At 45.8% G+C, this 20,474-nt stretch overlaps 1 non-coding gene across 1 annotated transcript; it reads right to left on the reverse strand.

Moving 5' to 3' along the window:
* Window positions 1-2,218: 2,218 nt before the first annotated feature.
* LOC114806215 lies at window positions 2,219-2,356 on the reverse strand. The gene has a single exon (XR_003754251.1). It is a non-coding gene; the product is annotated as a small nucleolar RNA SNORA7 (small nucleolar RNA).
* Window positions 2,357-20,474: the final 18,118 nt, after the last annotated feature.

Raw genomic sequence — 20,474 nt, forward strand, 5'->3', positions numbered from 1 at the left:
AAATCTAAAACTTTATTTTTAAAAGCACCCAAGTACCCAAAGCTCATATGTAAGGCAGTTAGGAAATGAGTAGATTGTATTAATTAAGATCCCATACCTCATAATAGTCGATGACTTGCAATCATTAGAAAAAAAAACTTATTTTGAACCATACATGCTACATGGTAAGGACATCACACTACATTGGAAAGTTTGGTAGGTTATTATTTTGTTATATCCATTCCATTATTTTCTTAATGAAATGCATATTCACAGTTTTGAAATCACATGGCAACCACAGATGAAGACAGCATTGCTGGGAGAAAGTGTTTGGTTTAGGGTGAATTCTAAGACTTTTCTAAGATTTTTCTTCCCTGGATTTCCAAAATCTCTTTAGGGTCTGCTATGTTTTACCACCTCCTGAGATGCATGCAGGGGTTATCTAGAGTCTAGTCACTACTTGAAAAAAAATAAATTAAAGTAATTCAAAATGGGAAGAAAAGCTAATAAGAGAAAAAGCTTGATTCAATGGAAAGAACACAGGTCTGGTATTCAAAGGGCCTGTGTTCTAATTCCGGCTCCTCCTCTTGTCTGCTCTGTGACCCTGGGCAAGTCACTTCACTTCTCTCTGCCTCAATTACCTCATCTGGAAAATGGGGATTGAGACTGTGAGATCCATGTGGGACATGGACTGTGCCCAACCTGATTAGCTTGTATCTACCCTAGCGCTCAGTAAAGTGCCTAGTGTACAGTAAGGGCTTAAACAAACACCATTAAAAAAAATTGTGCTTGGAGGTTTTTCCTGTAAGCAATAGCTCTCTGACACTGAATGTGGTTATTAAACTAGAAGGTTAAGAAGGTTATCATTCCATTACTGTTTAATGCCTTCCTTTCAGGAGCTAAGAACCCCGTATACCTCTCCCTCTTGGTTTGAAGTCTGAGAAGCAATTGTCATTTTAAGTTATATTTTCGTAGTAGTGGAGTCCTACTTCAGGTTGAAGATTACCAAGATAGAAAAGCACACAGTCTACAGAAATAATCAAAACACTCTCCCTCCTCCACAGACGCATGTCACAATAACATCGGCTCTCTAAGTGGAATTAAAAACAAAACCAATGTGGAAAAAATGAATATATTCTATCATAATACTAACTTTCAGGCTCACTTTTATCTCTCAGAAACCCATCCATCCTTCCCTGACATCTGTCAGTTCCCATGAAAAGGGAAACCGCAGACTTAAATGATGTCTGAAGCGGACTGGCTTAGATATGCAGATTGGGTTTCTAAAAACAGACCTGGATAAGGCGCTTTTCCCTCAAAGGGTCTGTAAATTAAAGATTGGATTTTCTATTTGCAATTCAAGGAAGGAAAACAAGTGAGGAGACAACCCTAAGATTAGGGTTGGAGATGGGGAGTTTTGGAGATATGAATTTGATTTAAATCATTAGCAAATCAAAGTCTTATCACCAGTTTTCAGGGAGTTCCACATTGTAATCCTACTCAGATTCTCCTGACTGGATATATACAGGCACGGTGTTAAAGGGGAATTGAGCCTGAAATGGCCCTCGTATCAATCGATGGATCCGTTGTATTTTTTGAGCACTTTCAGTGAACAGAGCACTATACTAAAGGCTCGGGAGAGTACAATATAACAGAGTTGGTAGACATGTTCCTTGCCCACAGTGAGCTTAGAGGGGAGACAGATATTCATATAAATCAATTGCGGATATGTATGTAAGTGCTGAATACAACCATATATCATGTCATATATCCACCCCAGCACTTAGTACAGTTCAGGGGACATATTAAACACTTAACAAGTGCCATTATATATATATATATGAATATACGTTATCCATGCATCCATCAATCAATTAATCAATTGTATTACTGACCACTTACTATGTGCAGAGTACTGTACTAAGCTCTTGGGAGAGTACAATACAACAGAATTGGCAGACACATTCCCTGCCCATAATGAGCTTACAATTTAGAGTAATAGGTTACAGTCAAGTTGTCGTCTTAAACGCTGTCGAGTCGTGTCCGACCCGTAGCGACGCTATGGACACATTTCTCCCGGAACGTCCCACTTTTATCTGAAATCATTCTGGCAGTGGATCCAGAGAGTTTTCTTGGTGAAAATCCGGAAGCGGTTACCATTGTCTCCTTCCAAGCAGTAAGCGAGTCTCTGCCCTCGACTCTCTCTCAGGCCACTGCTGCCCAACACGGGTGAGTTTTGACTTGTAGCAGACTGCCTTCCATTCGCCAGCCACTGGCCAAGCTAGGAATGCAATGGGTAGGCCTCTGCTCGACTCTCCCTCCTGTAGTCATGATTGGTAGAGCACTGGAAACTCTCCAGCTGTGACCCTGAGAGGGGTTACAGTCAAGAGGTATGATATATTTCATTGATTAAGAATCAAAGCCCTGCTGTTTAAACTGTTCTTTCTCCACACCCAAATAAAAGTTTTTCAGGCCCTCTGCCTCTATTTCAATCAGTAAATCAGGAGAATTTATTGAGCACTTATTGTGTACAGATCAGTGTACTGAGGGATAGGGAAAGTAAACTTTTTAGAAGATGGGATCCTTTCCTCAGTGATCTTGCAATCTCCTAGTGGGGGTATATAGTCAGGCGATCATGTGTGCAGAGCACTGAACTAAGAGCTTGGAAGAGTACAATAGAACAACATAGACACACTCTTTGCCCACAGGGAGCTTACAATCTAGAATGTAAACTAAAACACTAAGATAAATGAGACAAATAAACACTAAATTAATTCTAAATACAAAATAACTAATCAATAACACTAAATAAACATGAAAATAAATTATAAGGATAAGGAGATTAATAGAATGTATAAAATATGTTCCTAAATACAACAGGGGTTGTGGGAATTTGAAGTGCTTATTTATTTTAATATCTGCCTCCCCCTCTAAACTGTAAACTTCTTGTGGGCACATATGGGAACATGTCTACACCCTCTTGTGAGTGTACTCTCCCAAGCACTTAGTACAGTGCTCTGCATGCAGTAAGTGTTCAATAAATACAATTGAATGAATGAATCAAGTGGGCAAGATTAACGATTATTCAGGTAAGTCTTCCAGGAGGAGGCTCTGAAGGGAAGGAGAATATGGAGGGTGAGGGAGAGCAAGACATCAGTGATGGAAAATGTGAGAATGTGGCACAGTGAACAAGCTAACTTGAGAGGAATAAAATTTTCAAGAGAAGCAACATGACCTAGTGGTTAGAGCACCATCCTGAGAATCAGAAGGACCTGGGTTCTATTCCTGGCTCTGCCATTTGCCTGTTATGTGACTTTGGGCAAATCACTTATGTTCTCTGGGCCTCAGTTACCTCATCTGTAAAATGGGGATTAAGACTGTGAGCCCCACGTGGGACAGGGTCTGCATCCAACCTCATTAGCTTGACTTTACCCCGGCACTTGGAATAGTGCCTGGCACATAGTAAGCGCTTAACAAATTCCATAAGAAGGAGGAGGGTACAGTTGGGAGAAAAGTGCATAAGTAGGAGAATGAAAGCTGACTGAGTGTTTCTAAGCCACTGGTGAGGAGTTTCTCACTGATGCCGAGATGGGTGGGCAACCACTGGAGGTTTTTGAGGCCTGGAGACACATGTGCACAATGTTGTTTTAGAAAACTGATCCAGGCAGCGGGGCTAACTATAGACTTGGAGAGGGGAGAGGCTAGAGGCAGGGAGGTCAGTGAGGAGGCTGAGGAAATAGCTATGCTAGGTTAGGCCAAGTATCTGGGACAGCACCATGGATATTTAGGTGGAGAGAAAGGGACAGGTTCCTGAAATGTTGTGGTGGAAGAAATGATGGGGTTTGGCAAAAGGGAGTGTGTGTTTGTTATGGTCTTGTGCTTGCATGGAGGAGGAGGTTGAAAGACGGGGAAGAGTCAAGGGTAATATCAAGGTTGGGCAGTAGGAAGGATGGTGGTGTTGTCAACTCTCTTAGGGCAGGAAATGAGTCTGCTAATTCTGTTGTAAAGAGCTCTCCCAAATGCTTAGTACAGTGCTCTGCTCAGAGTAAGCACTCAATAAATATGATTGATGGGTTGATTGAGAAAATGAGCAGAAGAAGGAGAGATTTTGTCGGGGTAGATGAGGAATTCAGTTTTAGACCTAGTGAGCTGGACATCTGCAGAGACATGTCCTGGAGGCAGGAGGAAATGCGAGATTACAGAAAGGGAGAGAAGTCAGGATTAGTGAGATAAATAAGGGAATCGTCCCCTTAGAGGGGGTAGTTGGAGCTGTAGGAGTGGATAAGCTCCCCAAGGGAGTGAGTGTTGATTAAGAAGGGCACCCAGAGCAGAGCCTTGGTAGATAGCCACATTTAAGGAGCTCAATAAATACCTCTGATTGACTGATGGGCTAGAAAGGTAAGAATAGAAGCAGGAAAACATATCAGAAAAACGTTTAGAGCCCAGGAGAAGGGATTGGTCCACAGAATCGAAGGTAGCCGAGATTCCGAGGAGGATTAGGACAGAATAGAGTCCATTAGACTGGATAAGGAAGTGGTCATTGTTGACCTGGGAGAAGGGCAGCTCAGTGGAATGAAGGAAGTGGAAGCTGGCTTGTAGAAGGTCCAGATTTGGGAGCTGGAGGAGAGAAAGCAGAGAGGTGCAAACCATTGCAGGACTCCGTTAGGATTGGGAGGAGGGAGGGGGAGAAAGGAGAGGGGAGGAGGGAGATGAGAGGAGAGAGATGGGATGATAGCTGGATGGGGCAGTGGGACCCAGAGAATCAGTCAATCAATTGTTCAGTCATATTTATCGAGCACTTACTGCGTGCAGAGAATGGTACTAAGTGTTGGGAGAGTAAGATAACAGAGTTGGCAGACACATTTCCCTGACCACAATGAGTTTACAGTCTAGGGGGGGAGAGGATGTTAGGATAGGAGATATATGTCTAGTGGATAGAGCATGGGCCTGGGAGTCAGAAGGTCATGGGTTCTAATCCCAGCTCTGCCACGTGTTTGCTGTGTGACCATGGGCAAGTCTATGCACCTCAGTTACCTCATCTATAAAATGGGGATTAAGACTGTGAGCCCCACATGAGACGAGGACTGTGTCCAGCCCAATTTGTTTGTATTCCCCCTCGCCAACACTTAGTACAGTGGCTGGCACATAGCAAGTGCTTAATAAATACCACAATTAGTATGAGAGTGTTTTTTTCTTAAAGGTATTTATTAAGCACATTCTCTTTGCCTAGCCCAATTCTAAGTGCTGAGGTAGGTTCAAGATTGTCAGGTTGTTCTCGGATCCTGCCCTGCATGAGGCTCGCAGTCGAGATAGGATGGAGTAGGATTTAACCCCACTGTACAGATAAAGAAACTGAGGCACAAAGAAGTGAAGTAACTTGGCCAAACCTATACAGCAGTCACGTGGCCGAGCCACAGCAGACAATGCTTGAAGGCAGAGAGGGAAAGGAGCCAATGGAGGTCGAGTGGTTGAAGCTGGCACTCAGGGAGGGAAGGAGGTGGGCACAAGAACTGTTCTGAGAAGGCGTGCCACTGGCCTGATGTGCGATTTTAAACCAATCTCTTAACCTCTCTTTGCCTCAGTTTCCTCATCAGTAAAATGGGGAGAAATACCCATTCTCCCTCCCCTTTAGACAGAGAGCCCCATGAGGGACAGGGACTGTGTCCAACCTGATGAACCTGTGTCTACCTCAATGCTTAGAAAAGTATTTGACAGAACTACAAGAATAATAATAATAATAAAACTGATCATCTTGTATCTACTACAGTGCTTAGCCCAGTGCTTGGCACATAATAAGTTCTTAACAAATACCACAGTTTTTATTATTCTTCAGAAAGTGGGAAGGGTTGGTGGTCAGAGGCACAAGTGGAGGGGGAGTTGGTTATCGGACTTCCAGGATGCGTGTGAGTGCGCGACACCCCCCCCCCCCACGAGACACTAGTAGTCAACCAGTCATTCAATTGTATTTATTGAGCGCTTATTGTGTGCAGAGCACTGGACTAAGCACTTGGGAGAGTACAACAGAACAGCATAACAGATGCATTCCCTGCCCACAGCGAGCAGTCTGGGAGACAGAGGACCCGGATTCTAGTCTCAGCTCCGCCACCTCTTCTATGTGACCTTGGGCTAGTCACTTCACTTCTCGGCACCTCATCTGCCAAATAGAGATTCAATACCTGTCCTCCCTTCTACTTAAACTGTGGATGCCTCGTGGGACCTGATTATATTGTATCTACCCTAGCATTTGGTACAGTGCTTGGCACAAAGTAAACAGTTACAAATACCACAGTTATGATGATGATGATGATTAGGGGTCGCCCTGGCCAGCTCTTTTCTAGCACTCTCCCAAGACCACCCTGCTCCATGCTTCAAGCGCATCTTGGGAAGCATTCTGGGCACTAGCCCTGGACATCTGCCCCTCCGCAATCCCCCTCTTCCTTAGCCCAGGTGGACCAACCATGAGAAACAGCACAGCTTAGTGGAAAGAGCCCGGGCTTGGGAGTCAGGGGACATGGGTTCTAATCCTGGCTCCGCCACTGACCTGCAGTGTGACCTTAGTCACACTTGGGCAAGCCACTTAACTTCTCTGGGCCCCAGTTACCTCATCTGTAAAATGGGGATTAAGACTGTGAGCCTCACGTGGGACAACCTGACTACCTTGTATCTACCGGGGCTTAGAACAGTGCTTGGCACACAGTCAGTGCTTAACAAATACCAGCATTCTTATCATTATTATCATTATGCGTTTTGGACCAATCCTGGCACCAAGGAACTCCAGGGTAGATGGGCTGCCAGGTCCTCTTGGAGGGCTTGACGTGGGAAGAGGCAGCGTGGCTTAGTGGATAGAGCCCAGGCCTGGGAGTCAGAAGGACCAAGGTTCTAATCCCGGCTCCACCACAAGTCTACTACATGATCTTGGGCAAATCACTTCACTTCTCTAGGTCTCCCTTCCCTCATCTGGAAAATGGGAATTAAGAGTGTGAGCCCCGTGTGGGACAGGGACGGGGTCCAACCTGTAACTTATGTCTACCCCAGTGCTTAGAACAGTGCTTGGCTCATAGTAAACACTTAACACGTATTATTACTATTATTATTAGGTGGACTGGTGCAGGGCTCGCCCTTTAAAAGGAGGAAGCCAGGGTCTGGACACTATTTGGTCTCAGTAGCTGGGAAACAAAGCTCAGAACAAATGACAAGTAAACACTCAGCCACAGGAAGCCATTAACAACAGTGTCCGCTAATTGGGGCTCAGCAGGTAGCCCCCTACACCAGCCGACGCCAGGGCCGCCCCCAGAGCTTTGACAGAGCCCTCAGCAACCTTTGGTTTAGGAAACAACAGGCTGTTTCATTTACTCAGCAATTTGGAGCCCCAGAATCCCGCTGATAGGCCCATAAACTTGTTTGTAGTCTTTTTCTGTTCCCCTTCAAGTTTGTGTCATTAGAAACTGCAATTACGGTTTCCTCCACCAAGTCACCTTTACGGTGGAGGGGAGGAGACGCTCTTATCTCCTGGTTCCCCAGCCTCCACGGAGGTTCACTTTTAACTCTGGGGCAACACAAAACTGATCCCTGTAACCAATTCACTTCCACGACCAGTAGCCCCCCCACCCCCACCCCAAGAAAAATCCTCTCTTTCAGAGTCACCCTTAATGATTTTACTACGGGCAAGTGGGGGAGGAAGCTACTAGTCTTTAAAATGACCAGTTCTCACACATTCTCTGGGCCCCAGAATAAGCCACCTCCACCCCCTCTCTTCTCTGACCCCCTGGCGGGGGCTGGGGGGGAGGGACAAGACTATGATGAAGGGGGTGGGAGGGAAGCTAGCAGTTGCCTGAAGGTTTATATTAGGAGTTTAGTAAGGCCCGGGAAAGGTTTTCTTTCATGTTAGTGGCTACGTTAGTTGCTACATGTTCTTGGCCACTAAAATGAGGAGGGCATCCTGCAGTGCCACCTTGTGGTCATCCGATGCCGTGATCCCCACATTGAGCTACCCTAATCATTCATTCATTCAATAGTATTTATTGAACGCTTACTATGTGCAGAGCACTGTACTAAGCGCTTGGAATGTACAATTCGGCAACAGAGAGAGACCATCCCTGCCCAATGACGGGCTCACAGTCTAATCGGGGGAGACAGACAGCAAAGCGAAACAGAACAAAACAAAAACAAAACATCAAGATAAGTAGAATCAAGGGGATGTATACCTCATTAACAAAATAAGTAGGGTAATAAATAATATATACAAATGAGCACAGTGCTGAGGGGAGGGGAAAAGGAAAGGGGAGGAGCAGAGGGTAGGGGGGAGCAGAGGAAAAGGGGTGGGCTAAGTCTGGGAAGGCCTCTTGGGGGAGGTGAGCTCTCAGTAGGGCTTTAAAGAGGGGAAGAGAGTTAGTTTGGCAGAGGTGAGGAGGGGGGGCATTCCAGGGCAGCGGTAGGATGTGGGCCAGGGGTCGACGTCGGGATAGGAGTGAAGGGTGGGCGGTGAGGACGTGAGGGGCAGAGGAGCGGAGTATACGGGGTGGGCAGTAGAAAGAGAGAAGGGAGGTGAGATAGGAGGGGGCAAGGTGATGGAGAGCTTTGAAGCCAAGAGTGAGGAGTTTTTGTTTCATGTGAAGGTTGATAGGCAAACACGGGAGGATTTTGAGGAGGGGAGTAAAGTGCCCAGAGCATTTCTGTAGGAAGATCATCCTGGGGACCCCTCTCAGGGTGGCACCTGGAGAGTTTCCAGTCCTCTATCAGTCTCAACTACAGGAGGGAGAGTCAAGCAGTGGCCTGTCCATTACATTCCTAGCTCAGGCAGTGGCTAGCGAGCAGCAGGGAATCTGCTATGAGTCAAAACTTTCCCGTGCTGGGCAGCAGCGGCATGGGAGAGAGTCGAGGATGGACACTCAGGTTTACTGCGCAGAAGGAGGCCATGGTAAACCGCTTCCGGATTGTTACCAAGAAAACTCTATGGATCCACTCCCAGAGCAGTTGCAGATGCAGGTGGGACGTTCTGGGAGAGATGTGTCCGTGGCGTCGTTATGGGTCGGAGACAACTCGACGGCATAAGAACACTTGGGAAGCTTCGGAAATCTTGTCTTTTATTTCCTTATTTCTTAAATGGCGTTGTTAAGAACATACTATCAATCAGTGTTATTAACTGTGCGCTTACTATGGGCAGAGCGCTGTACTGAGAAGCAGCATGGCGCAGTGGATAGAGTATGGGCCTGGGGAGTCGGAAGGTCATGGATTCTAGTGATGGCTCCTCCACTTGTCTACTGTGTGACCTTGGGCGAGTCAATTCAATTCTCTGGGCCTCAAGTACCTCATCTATAAAATGGGGATCGAGACCGTGAGCCCCACGAGTGACAGGGACTTTGCCCAACCCCATTTGCTTGTATCTGCCCCAGAGCTTAGTACAGTGCCTGGCACATAGTAAGCGCTTAAGAAACACCACAATTATTATTGCTATTATTACTAAGCATTTGGGAGAGTACGATTCAGCAGAATTAGCAGACGCGTTCCTTCCCAAGCACTTAGTACAGTGTTTGGCCCACAGTAAGCGGCAGTCAATATAGTTGACTGACTGACTGCCCATAATGATCTTACATCCTGGGGGGGTGGGACAAATATCAAGTGCCCAGAGGTCACAGATCCAACTGCATAGATGGCACAGAGAAGCAGCGTGGCGCAGTGGAAAGAGCACGGGCTTTGGAGTCAGGGCTCATGAGTTCGAATCCCAGCTCTGCCACTTGTCAGCTGTGTGACTGTGGGCAAGTCACTTAACTTCTCTGTGCCTCAGTTCCCTCATCTGTAAAATGGGGATTAAGACTGTGAGCCCCACGTGGGACAACCTGATTCCCCTGTGTCTACCCCAGCGCTTAGAACAGTGCTCTGCACATAGTAAGCGCTTAACAAATACCAACATTATTATTATTATCACTGAAGGGACAGCAAGCTGGGAAAAAGAGAGCTTAATCGGGAAAGATCTCTTGGAGGAGGTGTGACCTTAATAGTGCCAGATGCTCTACTAAGCATTAGGGTAGGTATAAACTAAACTTAATCCCCATTTTGCAATTGAGGAACAGAGGCACAGAGAAGTTAAATAATAATAATATCTATGGTATTTGTTAAGCTCTTACTGTGTGCCAGGCACTGTACTAAATGCTGGGGTGGATACAAGCAAATTGGATTGAACAAAGTCCCTGTCCCAGGTGGGGCTCACAGTCTCAATCCTCATTTTGCAGATGAGATAACTGAGGCACAGAGAAGTTAAGCGACTTGCCCAAGGTCACACAGCAGACCAGTGGCAGAGCTGGGATTAGAACCCTTGACCTTCTGACTCCTAGGCCCGTGCTCTATCCACTATGACAAAATGACTTACCCAAGGTCACACAGCAGATGTGGCAGAGCCAGAATTAGAACTCAGGTACTTCTGATTCCCAGACCCACACTCCGACCACTAAGGCAGCCACCGAACCCCGCCTGCTGCTCCAGCTAGACAAGAAAAAACAGGCCTGCCAAAATGCATGGACTTTGATTCTTTGGTCAGAATGTCCTCTCATTACCTTTCCATTCTTGTCAGAAAGAAGTTGACTAGTAGAAGAATGAAACCTGCACCTGACCACCTGAATGGATGTGGCTTGCGTGCTGGCTGAGCCCTGCATTTTGAACTCCTAAAAACAATATTTGTTAAATGCTTACCATGTGCCCGGCACTGTCCTAAGTGCTGGGGTCGAGATGAGCTAATCACGTTGGACACCGTCTCTGTCCCACATTTGGGCTCATGGTCTTAATCCCCATTTTACAGGTAAGGGAACTGAAGCACAGAGAAGTTAAGTGACTTGCCCAAGGTGACAGAGCAGACAACTGGGAGCAGGAATTAGAACCCAAGTCCTTCTGACTCCCACGCCTGCGCTCTATTTATTAGGCCATGCTGCTTCTCTAAACCCTTGCTGATCTTTCCTCCTCCTGGTTCCTATAAAACAACAGCAATAATAATAATGATAATAACAATAATGGGTATTTTTTTCTGTTATAGAGAAGCAGCATGGTCCAGTGGATAGAGCACAGCGGCTCTGCCACTTGTGGGCGGTGTGACCTTGGGCAAGTCACTTCACTTCTCTGTGACTCAGTTACCTCATCTGTAAAATGGGGATTAAGACCACGAGCCCCATGTGGGACTGGGACTGTGTCCAACCTGATTATCTTGTATGTACCCTCGTGCTTAGAACAGTGCTTGACACATAGTAAGCACTTAGTAAATACTATTATTATTATTATGAGGATAATGGTGGCACTTGTTAAGCACTTACTTTGTCCCATACTGGGGTAGATACAATCAGATTTGAGGCCTGATTTATTGACTCCCAGGTCTGTGCTCTTGCCCCGAGGCCACACTGCTTCTCACAATCTGCATGAAAGGGGAGAGTCTTCCCATTGGCATTGCTTCCTTTATATTTTAGGCAGTGTGCAGGTGGTTTTTTCTCCACTCATTTCTTCACCCCAAATCTTCCAGATAAAGATATGAAATCTCACCATCTGCGGTCCTCTTTAAATATGAAGAGCAGTGTGTGTGTGTGTGTGTGTGTGTGTGTGAGAGAGAGAGAGAGAGAGAGAGAGAGAGAGAGAGAGAGAAAGGGGTGGTAGGAATTATACAACAGAACGAAATATCCTAAAGTGGAGCTTTTAAATACTTCGCTCCCCCAGTGCTAACCTACTCATTGTCCCTCAGTCTCATCTCTCTCGATTCCAAAACCTCGTCCACATCCTCCCTCTGGCCTGGAACTCCCTCCCTCCTACATATATGAACAGCCATCTCTCTTCCACCTTCAAAATCCTTCTAAAATCATTTCCTCCAAGAGGCCATCCCTGACTAAGCCCTCTTTTCCTCAACTCCCTCTGCCGTCTGTGTGGCCTATGCATTTGGATCTGTGCCCTTTCAAGCACTTAATATTCACCCCCCCCAACAGTGGCACAAGGTGGATTTTAGCGATGTTGTGAAGGATGAATCGACAGTATTATAACCTTTTCTTTTTCCTCTTCCTGCCATGAATTGATTGAAACCGCTATACTTATTTTTCTGCCACTTGTTGGCAATGCCCTACCTTACCCACTAAAGTCTGTCTCCCCCTCTAGACTCTAAGCTCCTGGTGGGAAGGGAACAAGTCTACCAACTCTGTTGCATTGTATTCTCCCTAACATTCAGTACAGTGCTCTGCAAACAATGTGCTCAATGAATACTATTGATTGATTTCATAGTTTTGATTTTTTCTTTTTGACTGACCCTTTCTTAGGGGAAAATTCTCCCAGATATGACCTCCTGTCTCCCCCCATGCCATCCTACCATCAGGAAAAGCAGTGTGGCCATGCTTTAGACTCTCCCACTTCCTCCTAGTGACCTATCCATCAATGAATCAATCAATGGCATTTATTGCGCACTTACTGTGTGCAGAGCATTCTACTCAATACAGCAGAATTAGCAGACATATCCCCTGCACATAATGAGTCTATAATCTAGAGGGCCTACTGGAAAGAGCATGGGCCTGGGAGTCACAGGACCTGGGTTCTAATCCCAGCTTGTCCAATGTTTTCTGTGTGACCTTGGACAAGTCACTTAACTTCTCAGTGCCTCAGTTGTGCTGTTCTCCCTCCTACTTAGACTGTGAGCCCCATGAGGGACTAGGACTGTGTCCAATCTAATTAATTTGTCCCTACTCTAGCACTATAGAACAGTGTTTGTTACAAAGTAAGTGCTTAAGAAAATATAAAAAAACCACAAAATACACCCCCACACCTGTCCATACTGTTCCCCCAGCCTGATAATTATTATTCTTATGATTATGGTATTAAGTGCTTACTATGTGCCAAGCACTGTTCTAATCGCTGGAACAATTCCCAACACCCTAGTAGAGTCAAGCCAACAGGTGCCTTTAACACATACATTTTAAATCTGTACTCACTTCTTAAGGACATATATTTATTTATGTATTCAATTATTCATTCAGTTATTTCACTCTGCATAGCTATACTACTCTGTGTTATAATGAATCAATCAATGGTATTTATTGAGTGCTTACTGTTTGCAGAGAACTGTACTAAGCACTGGGAGAGTACAGTATAGCAGAGTTCGTAGCCATGTTCCCTCCCCACCAACGTGCTTACAGTCTAGAAGGGGAGACAGACATTTGAATAACAGTTACGAACATAAGGGCTGTGGGACTGAGGGAGGGGTGAATGAGGGTGAAAATCCCAGTGCAAGAGAGGCAGAAGGGAGTGGGAGAAGGAAAGGAGGGCCTAGTCGGGGAAGGCCTCTTGGAGGAGACATGCTTTCAATATAGTTGTGAAGGTGGGAGAGTGACCATTTGTCAGATTATGAAGGGTGCGGGGGGGGGGGGGGGGATGGCGGGCATTCCAGGCCAGAAGCAGGATGTGGGCAAGGAGTCAGAGGTGAGATAGATGGAGATCAAGGTGCAGTGAGTAGGTTGGCATTAGAGGCACAGGTTATATTAGGAGAGCAGCAAGGTGAGGTAGGAGGGGCAAAGTGGATTGAGTGTTTTAAAGCCATTGGTGAGGGGTTTCTGTTTATGCACATGATGGGTAGGCAAACCACTAAAGAGTCCTGAGGAGTGGGGAAACATGGACTGAAAATTTCTGTAGAAAAATAATCCGGGCAGCCGACTGAAGTATGAACTGAAGTGAGGAGAATAGGAAGCAGGGAGGTCAGCAAGGAGGCTGATACAGTAATCAAGGAGGAATAGGATAAATCCTTGGATTAATGCGGTAGCAGTTTGGGATGGAGAGGACCACGGCGGATTTTAGCGAGGCTGTGTAGGTTGAACCAAGAGGATTATAAACGTTGTTCTTTCTTCTCCTCCCATCACTTGCAAAGAATTTTTGCCCATCTGCTTTCACCCCATGAGGTTGTAAGCCCCTTGAGGACAGGAGATGTTGAGTTCCGCTGTCCTCTTCTAAGCACTTTGCATAGTATTTGTTCTCAGTAGACCTTCAATAAATGCCAGGAATTAAGCTTGTTGTGAGCAGGGAATAGGTCTGTTCTCTTGTTATACTGTACTCTCTCAAGTGCCTAGTACAGTGTTCTCCACATAGTGAGCTCACAATAAATATGCCTGACTGACTAAAACCACCCAGTTGATTTTCCTGCCACTTGAAGGCAATCCGTTAGATTACCCGCTAAAGGCAGATTCTGAAAACAGCATCCGTGGGAGAGTGCTCCCCTATCCAAATGTCAGCTCTCAGATTTGAAATAATTATGGTATTTGCTAAGCACTTACTATGTGCCAGGCACTGTACTAAACACTGGCACTGTAGGATACACAATCCATTCCACTACTTCCCCTCATCTGTCATTATTTTAATGTCTGACTCCTTCTCTAGACTGTAAATTTGTTGAGGGCCGGGATCATGTCTACCAACTCTGTTGTTCTGTACTCTCCCAAGATCTTAGTGCTCTGCACACAGTAAATACTCAAATACCATGCGTCGATTCATTGATAATCAGTGAAAATGCAAAATATGCCCAGAGAGATATGAATAGCTGAAGCGCTTTGCCACCATCATTAGCACAATGACAAAGAGGAAAGGAATCTCTAGAGCTGTAGATTGTCACATCATAGCACTACCAACATCTGACAGGCAGATTATAATGGGAGATTTAGCCACTCCAGTTATTTACAAGGCTTCACTCCCTGGAATCAGCCCTCTTAGAGGTCACAAATGACCCCCTTCTTGCCAAATCCAACGACCTCTACTCTGTCCTAATCCTCCCACACCGCTCAGCTGCCTTGGACACTGTTGACCACCCCCTTTTCCTGGAAAGTTTCTCCAACCTTGGCTTCACTGACATTGTCCTCTTTTATTTTTTCTCCTATGTCTCTGACCTCTCCTTCTCAGTTTCTTTTATTGGCTCCTCCTCCGTCTCCCACCCTTGGAGAGTGGGGGCTCCTCGAAGCTCAGTTCTGGGTCTCCTTCTCTTCTCCATCTACACCCACTGCTTTGGAGAATCATTCACTCCCATGGCTTCAACCTCCATCTCTATGCTGATGATTCCCAACTCTGCATCTCCAGTCCTGATCTCTCTCCTTCTCCGCAGTCTCACATCTCCTCTTTCCTTCTGGCCACATCTCCCGGGATGTCCCACCGACATCTCAAACTAAACATGTCCAAAACTGAACTCCTTTTCTTCCCACCAAACACTGTACTCCTACTGTCTTCCCATCACTGTTGACAATACCACTAAGCTCCCTAAGCCACAAGCCCCTAACCTTGTGTTGTCCTAGACTCCTCTCTGTCATTCCACCCACATATTCAATCTGTCACCAATCCTGTCAGTTCTACCTTTGCAACACTGCATAAATCTGCCCTTCTCCCCATCCTAACTGCTACCTCGCTGATCCAAGTACATATCCTATCCCTCCTTGACTACTGCATTTGTCTCCTCGCTGACCACCCAGTTTCCTGTCTCTCCCCACTCCAGTCCAGACTTCACTCCGCTGCATGGATCTTTTTTCTAAAAAAAAAATCATTCAGTCCATGTCTTCCCAGTCCTCAAGAACCTCCACCACCTTATATCTAACAACTTCTTGCCATCATCTTTAAAGCACTCAATCAGCTCACCCTCTCCTACCTCACCTCACTTAGCTCCCACTACAACTCGGCCTGCACACTCTGCTCCTCTAGAGCCAATTTACTCACTGTGCCCCGATTCATTCATCCAATCATATTTATTGGCAGCAAAGTGAAGTAAGGACTAGAGTGGGAAGAGACAGGAGGCAAGGGACGTCAAGGAGAAAGATGATGTCTCAAGGTGGGAGCGTGGCTTAGTGGAAAGAGCACGGACTTGGGATCAGAGATCGGGTGTTCTAATCCTACTCTGCCACTTGTCTGCTGTGTGATCTTGGGCAAGTCACTTAACTTCTCTGTGCCTCAGGATGAAGACTGTGAGCTCCACGTGGGACAACCTGATGATCTTATATCTACCCTAGCGCTTACAGCAGTGCTTGGCACATAGTAAGCACTTAGAAATCTTCATTATTATTATTGCATTGGGGTGGTAGCAGTTTGGGTGGAGAGGAAAGTCTGGATCTTCCTTAGTCTTTCTCTGGTTCTTCCTCCGGCTCCCACTCCCTAATTGCTGTTATCCCTCAAGGCTCAGATCTGGTTCCTTTCTATTTTCTATCTACATCCACTCTTTGAGGAGGAGTTTATCATTCCTACAGCTTCAACCACCATCTGTATACAGAGGATTCCTAAATCTCCCTCACTGGCCCCAACATCTTTCCTCCACTGTCTTGCAACTGCGTAAGCCACGTAAGGCTCACTCACTTTATCTCTCACTCGCTCTCTCACTCTCTTACTTTCATCCCGACTCTGCCCCTTGTCAGCTGTGTGATTGTGGGCAAGTCACTTCACTTCTCTCTGCCTCAGTTCCCTCATCTGTAAAATGGGGATGAAGACCGTGAGCCTCACGTGGGTTCAACCTCATTCCCCTGTGTCTACCCCGGCACTTAGAACAAGTGCTCTGCACATAGTAAGCGCTTAACAAAATACCAACATTATTATTCATTCATTCATTCAATCATATTGAGTACTTACTTTTTGCAAGGTCTCTCTCTCTGCTTGAATGTCCCACTGACACTTCAAACTCAGCAATGTCCAAAACTCAACTCATCATCTTCCCACCCATCCAAGCCCTCTCTTCCTCCTTCTCTTTTCCCATTAGGTTTTTTTTTTGAGGGGGGCTTTGGGTCTTATGGTATTTGTTAAGCGCTTACTATGTGTCAAGCACCGTACTAAGTGCTGACGTTGCAGCCCCGTCCCATATAGGCTCACAGTTTCAATCCCCATATTACAGATGAGGTAACAGAGGCATAGAGAAGTGAAGTGACTTGCCCAAGGTCACACTGAGCAGTCAAGTGGAGGAGCTGGGATTAGAACCTAGGTCCTTCTGACTTCTAGGCCTGAGCTCTGTCCATTAGGCCATGCTGCCATCAACAGTTGTTAACACCACATCCTCCCCATCTCTCAAGCCCCCAAACTTGACATTGTCCTTGACTTATCTCTCTCCTTCAATCCCCAAATTAATTCAGTCACCAAGTCCTGTAGATTCTATTGCCTTCATAATATCTCTCTTGCCACTGACCCCTGGCTCATGTCTTTGCACTTACCTGGAACGCCTTTCTCCTTCAGATATGCTGGACTATCACTCTCCCCATCCTCAAACCCCTGCTAAAATCACACCTCCTCCAAGAAGACTTCCCTGACTAACCTTCAATCTCCCCACCCTATTTTCTATCCCTTTTTGGGCTCCTATCCACTTGGGCCTATATCCACTAAGCATTTTGACACTCCCCCACTCCCAACCCCACAGCACTTATGTACATATCTTTATTTTACAAAGCTCCCCCTATCTGAAATTTTATTTTAGTGTGTGTCTCCACTAGTTCGTAAGGTCCTTGAGGACAGCTTCCATGTCTACCATGTTTATTGTATTGTACCCCTCCAAGCACTTAGTTCAGTACTTTGTAAGCAGTAGACCACTGATTGGCTGAAGGAGGCAGACACAGACAGAGGATGTAAATATTCTCAGAAGACTTTTTTCTCTCTTTCACTCACTCTCACTCTCACTTACTCTCTCACTCTTTCACTCTCTTAAGCTCACTCTTTCTCTCACTCTTTTATTCTCATCCATTCATTCAGTCAGTCATATTTATTGAGAGCTTTCTGTGTGCAGAGCACTTTCACTCCCTCAATCTTTCATTCTCGCACTCTTTCACTCTCTCCCATTCTCTCTCTCAATCTCTCTTTCTCACTCCTCTTTTTCACTCACTGTCTCTCTCTCACTCTCTCACTTTCTCTAACTCTCTCTCACACCCCCCCGTCTCTCTCCAACTCATCCCAGGGAAGGCACTATGTGATCATTCATTCATTCAATAGTATTTATTGAGCGCTTACTATGTGCAGAACACTGTACTAAGCACTTGGAATGTACAATTCGGCAACAGATGGAGACAATCTCTGCCCAGTGACAGGCTCACAGTCTAATCGGGGGAGACAGACGGTAAAGCAAAACAGAACTAAACAAAAACAAGACAACATTATTACGATTAATAGAATCAAGAGGATGTACACCTCATTAACAAAAAAAATCAGAAGTTCCTAGGTTTCTGGGACCCACTACAACAAGCAATGTCAAGAGATGTGTGGCTTAGTGGAAAGAGCCCAGGCTTGGAAGTCAGAGATCGCGGGTTCTAATTCCAACTTCGCCACTTATCAGCTGTGTGACTTTGGGCAAGTCACTTAACTTCTCGGTGCTTCAGTGACCTCATCTGTAAAATGGGGATGAAGACTGTGAGCTCCATGTGGGACAACCTGATGACCTTGCATCTACCCCAGCACTTAGAACAGTAAGCACATAGTAAGCGCTTAACAAATACCGTCATCATCATCATGATGTGATGATGAAGGCTTCCATCAAGAATGATAGATGAGCCTCAGACCTGAGATTTCTGGTTGGAGAACCTGTGCAGAGGAATTGATTCTAGTGCTAGTGGCTTGCCCGCCTATATTTGCGGTTGCTTATGCCTCTCAACTGTGTGCATTGAGTGCACTGAGTGAATAGGCAGCCACACTGCAAAAGGTATGTGCGATCTTTACCCACATCCATCAGTCAAAGACTTAACCAGCACCAGGCTTGTGTCTGATAATCCCCAGAACACAGTGCTCTTCCACTGGACTACAGCAGGACTCACTTGGCCAGAAGGGATTCAATCATTGGAATATACTACGCACTTACTATGTGCAGAGCACTGTACTGAGCGCTTGGGAGAGTGTGAAACAACAGAATTTAGGGTGAGCTTATAGTCTAGGGGGGTTTCTTTGGAGATCTCAGAGTTTATGGCCTCAGATGAGTGGGTAGAAAGAGCATTTGTGGAGAGGTGGTAAAGTGAGCAGGAGCTGGGAGAGAGAGGGTGATGTAAGGAGTCTTGTCATGTTTGGATATGTTCACCCAAAGATTATAGAAGTCGGCACTTTTTTAATGCTATTTGTTAAGTGCTTCCTCTATGTCAAGCACTGTTCTAAGCGCAGGGGTGGATACGAGTTAGCCAGGTTGGACTCAGTTCCTGTCCCACATGGGAACACACATTCGATCTCATCATCTCTTGTCACGGTACAATTTCTACCCTCCAACTCTGAAATTCATTCAATCGTATTTATTGGGAGCTTACTGTGTGCAGAGCACTGTTCTCAGCCCTTAGGAGAGTACAATCCAACAATCAACAGCCACATTCCCTGCCACAACGAGATTACAAGCTAGAGCAGGGAGACAGACATCAATATAAAAAATTACAGATATTACATAAGTGCTTCTTACCTTCTCTCCCACACCCCTCCTCCCTGCAAATCTGTCCTGCTCCCCTAGAGTGACCTCCGATGTTTTGACACCAACCAATTTTCTCAAGTCACTGTGCCCTATTTAGCCTCCATACCCAAACTGCTGTCCCTTGACCATATAGATGCTCTTAACACCATCCTCTCTACTGCACTCACTCGTTCCCATATCCTTGGTCAATCTCAGACCACTAACCCACAGTCCTGGATCACCTTCACAGTCCACCTCCTTCCCTCCTCTGCTTGAACTGCAGAACGCTGCTGGGACAAATCTAGATATCAGGCTGACTTTGTCCACCTCTAGTTCTTCATTGGATGCTTTTGGCTCTGCCTGGCAAAATTATTTCTCCATGCTTGTTGTTCCAGGCATTTAACTCCCTCCTCAAACTCCTGTTCTCCCTACTCCTTCATCTTTTGTCCCTAATGACGTAGTCGCTTAATTTATGAGCAAATTGAAGCTGTCATGCTTGATTTCCCTAAAATCTCCCCTGCCCTCTTTCCCTCCTCCTGCCCTTCTTCAACTCTCCCATCTTTCCCAGCAGTAGTTAGCTCATTGTGGGCAGGGAACCTCTCCGTGTATTGTTGTATTATACTTTCCCAAGCGCTTAGTACAGTACTTTGCACACTGTAAATGCTCAATAAATACAATTGAATGAATTAATTAATCTCAAAAGGAGATCACTGTCTTCTTTCAAAATCCGCCCCTCCACCTGCATATCCGACCCCATCACTTCACCCTTATCAAAATGCTTGTCTCCTCCCTTCCTCCCTCCCTAACTGCCATCTTCAACTGTTCGCTCTCCTATGGCTTCTTCCCCTCTGCTTGCAAACATGCCCTTGTCTCCCTAGCTAAAAGAAAATCTTCCTTTTGACCCCACAGCTCCCTCCAGTTAGTCCCTCCTACCCTTTCTTTGTCTACATCGCTATCTCCTCTCCTCCAATTCTCTTGACTGCCTCCAATGGTTCTGTCCCTTCACTCACAGAAACGGCCTCTCAAGGGTCACAATGAGCTCCTTCTTGCCAAATCCATCGGCCTCTACTCCTTCCCTCTCTTCTTGGCCTCTCAGCTGCCTTCGACACAGTTAACCACTCCTTTCTCTGGA

This window comes from Ornithorhynchus anatinus, chromosome 21 (genome assembly GCF_004115215.2).
Source record: "Ornithorhynchus anatinus isolate Pmale09 chromosome 21, mOrnAna1.pri.v4, whole genome shotgun sequence".
Lineage (NCBI taxonomy): Eukaryota > Metazoa > Chordata > Mammalia > Monotremata > Ornithorhynchidae > Ornithorhynchus > Ornithorhynchus anatinus.